Genomic DNA, 9,889 nt, shown 5'->3' with positions numbered 1-9,889 from the left:
ACCAAGTGGCGAGCAAAATTGCTCTTTGTGCCAAATCTGGCGTTAAACACCGGGCTGGTGCCCATTTCTGGCGTTTAACGCCAAGTTCTTGCCCTTTACTGGCGTTTAACGCCAGTCTGGTGCCCCTTTCTGGCGTTAAACACCCAGAATGGTGCCAGACTGGGCGTTAAACGCCCATCTGCTAGCCTTACTGGCGTTTAAACGCCAGCAGGTTCTTCCTCCAGGGTGTGCTATTTTTCTTTCTACTTTTCATTCTGTTTTTGCTTTTTTCATTGATTTTGTGACTTCTCATGATCATCAACCTACAAAAAATATAAAATAACAAAGAAAAATAGATAAAAACATAACATTGGGTTGCCTCCCAACAAGCGCTTCTTTAATGTCAGTAGCTTGACAGAGGACTCTCATGGAGCCTCACAGATACTCAGAGCAATGTTGGAACCTCCCAACACCAAACTTAGAGTTTGAATGTGGGGGTTTAACACCAAACTTAGAATTTGGTTGTGGCCTCCCAACACCAAACTTAGAGTTTGACTGTGGGGACTCTGTTTGGCTCTGTTTTGAGAGAAGCTTTTCATGCTTCCTCTCCATGGTGACAGAGGGATATCCTTGAGCCTTAAACATCAAGGATTATTCATTCACTTGAATGATCAACTCTCCTCTATCAACATCAATCACAGCCTTTGCTGTGGCTAGGAGGGGTCTGCCAAGGATGATGGATTCATCCATGCACTTCTCAGTCTCTAGGACTGTGAAATCAGCAGGGATGTAATGGTCTTCAACTTTTACCAGAACATCCTCTACAAGTCCATAAGCTTGTTTTCTTGAGTTGTCTGCCATCTCTAGTGAGATTTTTGCAGCTTGCACCTCAAAGATCCCTAACTTCTCCATTACAGAGAGAGGCATGAGGTTTACACTTGACCCTAAGTCACACAAGGCCTTCTTGAAGGTCATGGTGCCTATGGTACAAGGTATTGAAAACTTCCCAGGATCCTGTCTCTTTTGAGGTAATTTCTGCCTAGACAAGTCATCCAGTTCTTTGGTGAGCAAAGGGGGTTCATCCTCCCAAGTCTCATTTCCAAATAACTTGTCATTTAGCTTCATGATTGCTCCAAGGTATTTAGCAACTTGCTCTTCAGTGACATACTCATCCTCTTCAGAAGAAGAATACTCATCAGAGCTCATGAATGGCAGAAGTAAGTTCAATGGAATCTCTATGGTCTCATTTTGAGCCTCAGATTCCCATGGTTCCTCATTGGGGAACTCATTGGAGGCCAGTGGACGTCCATTGAGGTCTTCCTCAGTGGCGTTCACTACCTCTTCCTCCTCTCCAAATTCGGCCATGTTGATGGCCTTGCACTCTCCTTTTGGATTTTCTTCTGTATTGCTTGGAAGAGTACTAGGAGGGAGTTCAGTAATTTTCTTGCTCAGCTGACCCACTTGTCCCTCCAAGTTTCTAATGGAGGACCTTGTTTCAGTCATGAAACTTTGAGTGGTTTTGATTAGATCAGAGACCATGGTTGCTAAGTCAGAGGTATTCTGCTTAGAACTCTCTGTCTATTGCTGAGAAGATGCTGGAAAAGGCTTGCTATTGCTAAACCTGTTTCTTCCACCATTATTGTTGTTGAAACCTTGTTGAGGTCTCTGTTGATCCTTCCATGAGAGATTTGGATGATTTCTCCATGAAGGATTATAGGTGTTTCCATAGGGTTCTCCCATGTAATTCACCTCTTCTATTGAAGGGTTCTCAGGATCATAAGCTTCTTCTTCAGATGAAGCTTCCTTAGTACTGCTTGGTGCATTTTGCATTCCAGACAGACTTTGAGAAATCATTTTGACTTGTTGAGTCAATATTTTATTCTGAGCCAGTATGGCATTCAGAGTGTCAATCTCAAGAACTCCTTTCTTCTGATTGGTCCCATTGTTCACAGGATTCCTTTCAGAAGTGTACATGAATTGGTTATTTGCAACCATTTCAATCAGCTCTTGAGCTTCTGTAGGCGTCTTCTTCAGATGAAGAGATCCTCCAGCAGAGCTATCCAAAGACATCTTGGATAGTTCAGAGAGACCATCATAGAAAATTCCAATGATGCTCCATTCAGAAAGCATATCAGTGGGACACTTTCTGATTAATTGTTTGTATCTTTCCCAAGCTTCATAGAGGGATTCTCCTTCCTTCTGTCTGAAGGTTTGGACTTCCACTCTAAGCTTACTCAATTTTTGAGGTGGAAAGAACTTTGCCAAGAAGGCATTGACTAGCTTTTCCCAAGAGTTCAGGCTTTCTTTAGGTTGTGAGTCCAACCATATTCTAGCTCTATCTCTTACAGCAAAAGGGAATAGCATAAGTCTGTAGACCTCAGGGTCAACCCCATTAGTCTTGACAGTGTCACAGATTTGCAAGAACTCAACTAAAAACTGATGAGGATCTTCCAATGGAAGTCCATGGAACTTGCAATTCTGTTGCATTTGAGAAACTAATTGAGGCTTAAACTCAAAGTTTGTTTGCTCCAATGGCAGGGATAGAGATGCTTCTCCCATAGAAGTCGGGAGTAGGTGCAGTAAAGTCACCCAGCACCTTCCTTGCATTGTTGGCATTGTTGTTATTTTCGGCTGCCATGGGTTCTTCTTCTTTGAAGATTTCTGTTAGGTCCTCTACAGAGAGTTGTGCCTTGGCTTCTCTTAGCTTTCTCTTCAAGGTCCTTTCAGGTTCAGGATTAGCCTCAACAAGAATGCTTTTTTCCTTGCTCCTGCTCATAAGAAAGAGAAGAGAACAAGAAAATGTGGAATCCTCTATGTCTCAGTATAGAGATTCCTTAAGGTGTCAGAGGAAAAGAAAAAAATGGAAGGCAGAAGTAGAAAATTCGAACTTATCAAAGAAGATGGAGTTCGAATTTTGCATTAAGGAATAATGTTAGTCCATAAATAGAACGATATGAGAAGAAGGGAAGCAATTTTCGAAAATTAAGTAAAAGATTTTGAAAACATTTTGAAAAACCTTAATTGATTTTCGAAAATAGAAGTGGGAAAGAAAGCAAGTGATTTTTGAAAAAGAATTTGAAATTAGAAATCAAAAAGATTTGATTGAAAGTTATTTTGAAAAAGATGTGGTTAAGAAGATATGATTGGTTTTTTTTTTTTAAAAAAAATGTGATTGAGAAGATATGATTTGAAAAACATTTTTAAAAAGATTTGATTTAAAAAAAATTAATAACTTGGCTAACAAGAAAAGATATGATTCAAACATTAAACCTTTCTCAACAGAAAAGGCAACATACTTGAAATGTTGAATCAAATCATTAATTAATAGCAAGTATCTTTGAAAATAGAAAGAAATTGAATTTGAAAAAGATTTGATTGAAAAGATATGATTTGAAAAAGATTTGATTTTGAAAAGATTTTGAAAACTTAAAAAAAATTTGCATTGAAAACAAAATCTTCCCTCTTGTGCCATCCTGGCGTTAAACGCCCAGAATGGTGCACATTCTGGTGTTTAACGCCCAAAAATCTACCCTTTTGGGCGTTAAACGCCCAGCCAGGTACCCTGGCTGGCGTTTAAATGCCAGTCTGTCTTCCTTACTGGGCGTTTTGAATGCCCAGCTTTTTCTGTGCAATTCCTCTGTAGTATGTTCTGAATCTTCAATTCTCTGTATTATTGACTTGAAAAGACACAAATTAAAAATATTTTTGGATTTTTACTAATGAAGAATAATCAAAATGCAACTAAAATCAAATAACAATGCATGCAAGACACCAAACTTAGCAGTTTGTATACTACTGACACTAATGCATATGAGACACATAAACACTCAAGTCAAGAGAATTCAAAGACCATAGTAAGAAATCATCAAGAACATCTTGAAGATCACTAAGACACATGAATGAATGCAAGAAAAACAGAAGCATGCAACTGACACCAAACTTAAAATGAGAATAGAGTCTCAACAGGAAAAATATTTTTGGTTTTTATGATTTTGTAAATTTTTTGTGCTTTTTCGAAAATTAAGTGGAAAAAGAAAATAAAGATATCAAAATTCTTAATGAGAAGTCCAAGAATCATGCAATGTTTAGTCTAAGACTCCGGTCCAGGAATTAGACATGGCTTCACAGCCAGCCAAGCTTTCAAAGAAAGCTTCGGTCTAAAACACTAGACATGGCCAATGGCCAGCCAAGCCTTAGCAGATCACTGCTCCAACAGCAAGATTGATAGAAATCAACAAGCTCTTGTGATGATAAGTTGAAACCTCGATCCAATGAAATTAGACATGGCTTCACAGCCAGCCAGATTTCAACAGATCATCATGAAACTCTAGAATTCATTCTTAAGAACTCTGAAGAAAAAATACCTAATCTAAGCAACAAGATGAACCGTCAGTTGTCCATACTCGAACAATCCCCGGCAACGGCGCCAAAAACTTGGTAGCACGAAATTGTGATCAATACTTTTCACAACACAAATAATCCCCAGTGATGAATCCAAAAACTTGGTGTTCAATACCATGGCATAAACACAACTTTGCACAACTAACCAGCAAGTGTACTGGGTCGTCCAAGTAATAAACCTTACGCGAGTAAGGGTCGATCCCACAGAGATTGTTGGTATAAAGCAAGCTATGGTCACCTTGTAAATCTTAGTCAGGCAAACTCAAATGGATATGGGTGATATACGAATGAAACATAAAGATAAAGATAGAGATACTTATTTAATTCATTGGTGGGAATTTCAGATAAGCGTATGGAGATGCTGTGTTCCTTCCATCTCTCTGCTTTCCTACTGTCTTCATCCAATCCTTCTTACTCCTTTCCATGGCAAGCTTAAGCAAGGGTTTCACCGTTGTCAGTGGCTACCTCCCATCCTCTCAGTGGAAATGTTCAACGCACCCTGTCACGGCACGGCTATCCATCTGTCGGTTCTCGATCAGGCCGGAATAGAATCCAGTGATTCTTTTGCGTCTGTCACTAACGCCCCGCCCTCAGGAGTTTGAAGCACGTCACAGTCATTCAGTCATTGAATCCTACTCAGAATACCACAGACAAGGTTAGACCTTCCGGATTCTCTTGAATGTCGCCATCAGTTCTAGCCTATACCACGAAGACTCTGATCTCACGGAATGGCTGGCTCGGTTGTCAGGCGAGCACTCGGTTGTCAGGCGATCAACCATGCATCGTGTATCAGGAATCCAAGAGATATTCACCCAATCGAAGGTAGAACGGAGGTGGTTGTCAGGCACACGTTCATAGGTGAGAATGATGATGAGTGTCACGGATCATCACATTCATCAAGTTGAAGAACAAGTGATATCTTAGAACAAGAACAAGCGGAATTGAATAGAAGAACAATAGTAATTGCATTAATACTCGAGGTACAGTAGAGCTCCACACCTTAATCTATGGTGTGTAAAAACTCCACCGTTGAAAATACATAAGAACAAGGTCTAGGCATGGCCGTGAGGCCAGCTTCCCAATGATCTAAGAACTAGATGTCCAAAGATGAAAAATATAATAGTAAAAGGTCCTACTTATAGAAAACTAGTAGCCTAAGGTTTACAGAGATGAGTAAATGACATAAAAATCCACTTCCGTGCCCACTTGGTGTGTGCTTGGGTTGAGCAATGAAGCATTTTCGTGTAGAGACTCTTCTTGGAGTTAAACGCCAGCTTTAGTGCCAGTTTGGGCGTTTAACTCCCATTTTGGTGCCAGTTCCGGCGTTTAACGCTGGGAATTCTGAGGGTGACATTGAACGACGGTTTGGGCCATCAAATCTTAGGCAAAGTATGGACTATCATATATTGCTGGAAAGCCCAGGAGGTCTACTTTCCAACGCCGCTGAGAGCGCGCCAATTGGGCTTCTGTAGCTCCAGAAAATCCACTTCAAGTGCAGGGAGGTCAGAATCCAACAGCATCTGCAGTCCTTTTTAGTCTCTGAATCAAATTTTTGCTCAGGTCCCTCAATTTCAGCCAGAAAATACCTGAAATCACAGAAAAACACACAAACTCATAGTAAAGTCCAGAAAAGTTAATTTTAACTAAAAACTAATAAAAATATACTAAAAACTAACTAGATCATACTAAAAACATACTAAAAACAATGCCAAAAAGCGTACAAATTATCTGCTCATCAACTACATAAAAAAAATCGCGCACGACGCGACTGCGTCACCGACACATCCGCGTCGTATGTGCGTTGGAAAGAAAACAAAATTGAACAGAGAGCCACGCGAAAGCGTGGCTGGAGGCATCCGCGTCATGTGGGAAAATGGCCTCCCACGCGTCCGCGTCACCCACGCGAATGCGTGCCCTAAAAATTGACGTAAAAAGGGTGTATGGCAGCAAGTTGTGATGGAGTGGGGCTGGAACCGTGCTAGAAGTACCAGCCCTACCACGCGAACACGTCCCCACGCGTCCGCATCATTTTAAAAGAAAGGCCATTCACGCGATCATGTCCCCCACACGACCGCGTCACTGTAAAATTTGGCTAAATGAGTTTCAAACAGAGAGTTGCGCGACTGCGAGGCAGCCCTCGCGCTAATGGCACAAATCACTCCACACGAACGCGTGCCCCACGCGTCCGCATTACTTCATAGAAGCGCTATCCGAGCGAACGCGTGACCCACGCGCTCGCATCACATGCAGCGCACAGCTTATCCAGATCAGCCAAATATCTTATCTTTTCTTCCCCAAATCCTAATTTTTCTTATCCCTTCTTATTTCTTTCTTCTCCCTTCTCACTTCTTCCTTCTTCCTTCTTTCTCACTTTCTACTTCCTCTTTCTCACCACCATTATCAAGGTTTTTTCTTTCCTTCTTCCCTCTTTACTTTTCTACTCTTATTCTTATTTTTATGTTTTCTTCTTCTTTTTCTTTTTACTTTCATTATCTATGTTCTCTTCTTCTTTCTTTTTCTTTAATTGGTGTTGGAAATTTATTTGGGTCATTATTTTCTATATTTTGCTTGTGGATTATTAAGGAATTATTTGTCAATTATATATTACTTTTTATAGGGTTACTTGCATGTTCAATTTAATACTTTCAATACTTTATTTAGCATGCATAGTATGTGTTTGTGAAAATGCCCGTATGGCGTTGTGCACTATTTTTAGATTTCTTTAATTCTACTACTCTAAATGCTTGCTTTTCACAAAACCCCTTTTATATTTTATTAATTAAATATAATTGTTATTACAAACATATTGTTAGTTTGAAAGACTTGGTAATCTAACTTGGACATTGAATGCTTGATCTATGCTACTCATGCCTTTGCCGGCATGCCAATAAACACCTTGCATTTAACTGTCATCATATGCACTTACTATATTTCCATTGATGACTTTTCACATGTAGTCATGACCATGTGTTAACGTCATTCTTCTTTACTATGCATTGATTACCACCTTTCCCATTCTTTTCCTTACTATAACCCTTGAAGTTTTCACGTCCTTACTCTTTCCCTTTCAGGATGGCCACCAAGAAAGAAAAGGAGAAAGCTACTCCCAAACCACCAAAGCAAGGAGAGGCACAAAAAAATCATTAGTGGCAGAGCCATCTTCAACTATAGTTAAGCCATCAACAAAAAGAATTAAGAGGATTCTAAAGGTTGATGAAAAAGAGAAAGCCTTCCCAGCAAAGGACACTGCACGATTTCCCAACCGCTACTGTGAGGAGATGTTCTCCATCCTGGCAGAAAGGAGTTACAACAATGAATACCTTCTTATCCTCCTGCCCCGTATTACTGAATTTGTTGATCCACGAATTAAGCGATGACACTGGGGATTCCTACAAAGACATCCACGACAAGTTAATCTTTCATGGGTAGTTGAGTTCTACTCCAATTTCCACCTGCCAACCCTGCAGTCTTTATATGTCCGTCAGAAGCAAGTCCCCAATACAAAAGAAGCCATTCAACGAGCCTTAGATCTCCCCTTACTCCAAAAGGACTGGATGTATTTCAAGAAGCCGCACTCAAGCGCCAGACGTACCAATTTGACTGGGACGCTATTCTTCGAGTTATCGCACAACCTGGCAGCAGATGGATTTTTGGATACCATCGTTCCCGGACTAAGAAAATATCGGCTTCCACTCTTACCTTGGAAACTCGCGTATGGGCACAAATTATGTCCCATTACGTCTTTCTGAGCACTCACGAGTCCTCCTTCACTACATACATGGCCATTCTACTATGGTGCATCCTTACAGACTGATGCATGAAAACTTGTCTCTCAATAGAGTGAGGTCGAATCCCACAGGGATTGATTGGTCAAGCAACTTTAGTTGGAAGAGTATGCTAGTTGAGCTAAACAGAATGTAGTTTGAGAATTGCAGAAAATTAAATGGCGGGAAAATAAATAACAGAAAATAAAGTACAGAATCTTAAATGGGGATTTGGGGAAATGAGCATGAAAATAAATGGCAAAAAGTAAAGAGAATGGGTAAGATCAGAAATGGGGAATTCATTGAGCTCGGGAGATGTTGTATTCTCCGGATCAAATTCATTTTCATCTCTTCCTCAATCAAAGCATCTATTGATCTCCTTGGCAATCTTAAGTGATTGGGTTCCGATTTCTTGGCAACCTAATCTCTCTAAGCTTGAACAATTGTTCAATTCCTTGATTTAATTGCTCATGGGAAGAGATTAAGTGTGGTCACTGATTATACCACATGTATTTCCAAATCAAAGTGTTGGGAGGATTACATGTCACTATATCCGCCCAGACCCCAATTTGATCCAACATGAAAAAGCATTTCTAGCATGATCTCCTCATCCCTTTTCCAAGGCTCAAAGGAGATCCAATTATAGAGAGTTTCTTTTCCAAGACAACTAACCAATTGAATTAAGATCGAAAGCTTTCTAGTAAATCAATAGAGAAGAAAGAAGAAGAGAATGAAAACTATAATTGATCCATCAAATTTCAACAGAGCGCCCTAACCCAATGAAAGGGGTTTAGTTGTTCATAGCTCTAGAAATGGAAAATGGCAGAAAAGAGTACATCACTAAAAGTGCAAAAAAGTAAATATACAGAGAGTAGTTCTCCAAAGTGCCCGGCTTCTCTATAGTTCAAAACTACTCCTATATATACTACGTCTCTTGATCTTCTAGTGAGTTCTTTATGTTTTGGATGTGGGCCTTAGATCTTGAGTTGAAGCAGTTGCAATCTTTAGTGGGCTCAGCTTGCAGAGAAGTATGAATTAGGCATGGGTGCTAGTGAAGTTAACGTTAAGTGACATTGTGGGTTCGAGAACGTTAGTGACAATCACATTTTTCACTAACGTTCCAACCCCATATAGCCCACGTTAACTCCAATGTTAGTGGCACCAACGTGATCACTAACGTAGCCTTGCAAACCTTCGCAAGCGTTATTGGGACTCACCTTTCCCAATAACGTTGCCTTATAAACCTTCGCAAGTGTTATTGGGACTCACCTTTCTCAATAACGTTGCCTTGTGCCCTTTGTCCCTACGTTAGAGTTCGCGTTAGTGTAACTAATGTGGCTCTTAACGTGGTTATGCCTCACCTTCGAGAGCGTTAGTGACACTTACCTTTGTCACTAATGCTCCAAGTGCCCCTACTCTCCACGTTAGATTTCACGTTAACTAAGTTAATGTGGTCACTAACGTGGTAGTGAATGCCATCTCCAACGTTAGTGACAAAGGTGAGTGTTACTATGACGTTGGGATTTTTGCTAATACAGAATTTTATAAAGTCGCGTTGTAAGTATAGATTCTAAACCAACAGAAATCCCTTCGTACAAAATTTTTGGTTGTCACAAGTAACAAACTTCTAAATAAATTGATAACCGAAGTATTTAAACCTCGGGTCGTCTTCTCAAGGAATTGCAGGGAGGTATGTTCTTATTATTGGCTATGAAAAAGGTAAAATTGGGGATTTTGAGAGTGAT

General features: G+C 40.2%; 1 non-coding gene across 1 annotated transcript; it reads left to right on the top strand.

Annotated features, from left to right (window-relative positions):
* Positions 1-2,103: 2,103 nt before the first annotated feature.
* LOC112713542 (small nucleolar RNA R71) lies at positions 2,104-2,211 on the top strand. The gene has a single exon (XR_003158514.1). It is a non-coding gene; the product is annotated as a small nucleolar RNA R71 (small nucleolar RNA).
* The last annotated feature ends 7,678 nt before the right edge of the window (positions 2,212-9,889 follow it).

The sequence above is a fragment of the Arachis hypogaea genome, chromosome 9, assembly GCF_003086295.3.
Source record: "Arachis hypogaea cultivar Tifrunner chromosome 9, arahy.Tifrunner.gnm2.J5K5, whole genome shotgun sequence".
In the NCBI taxonomy this organism is placed as follows: domain Eukaryota; kingdom Viridiplantae; phylum Streptophyta; class Magnoliopsida; order Fabales; family Fabaceae; genus Arachis; species Arachis hypogaea.
This window is presented reverse-complemented; position numbering and strand designations above follow the sequence as displayed.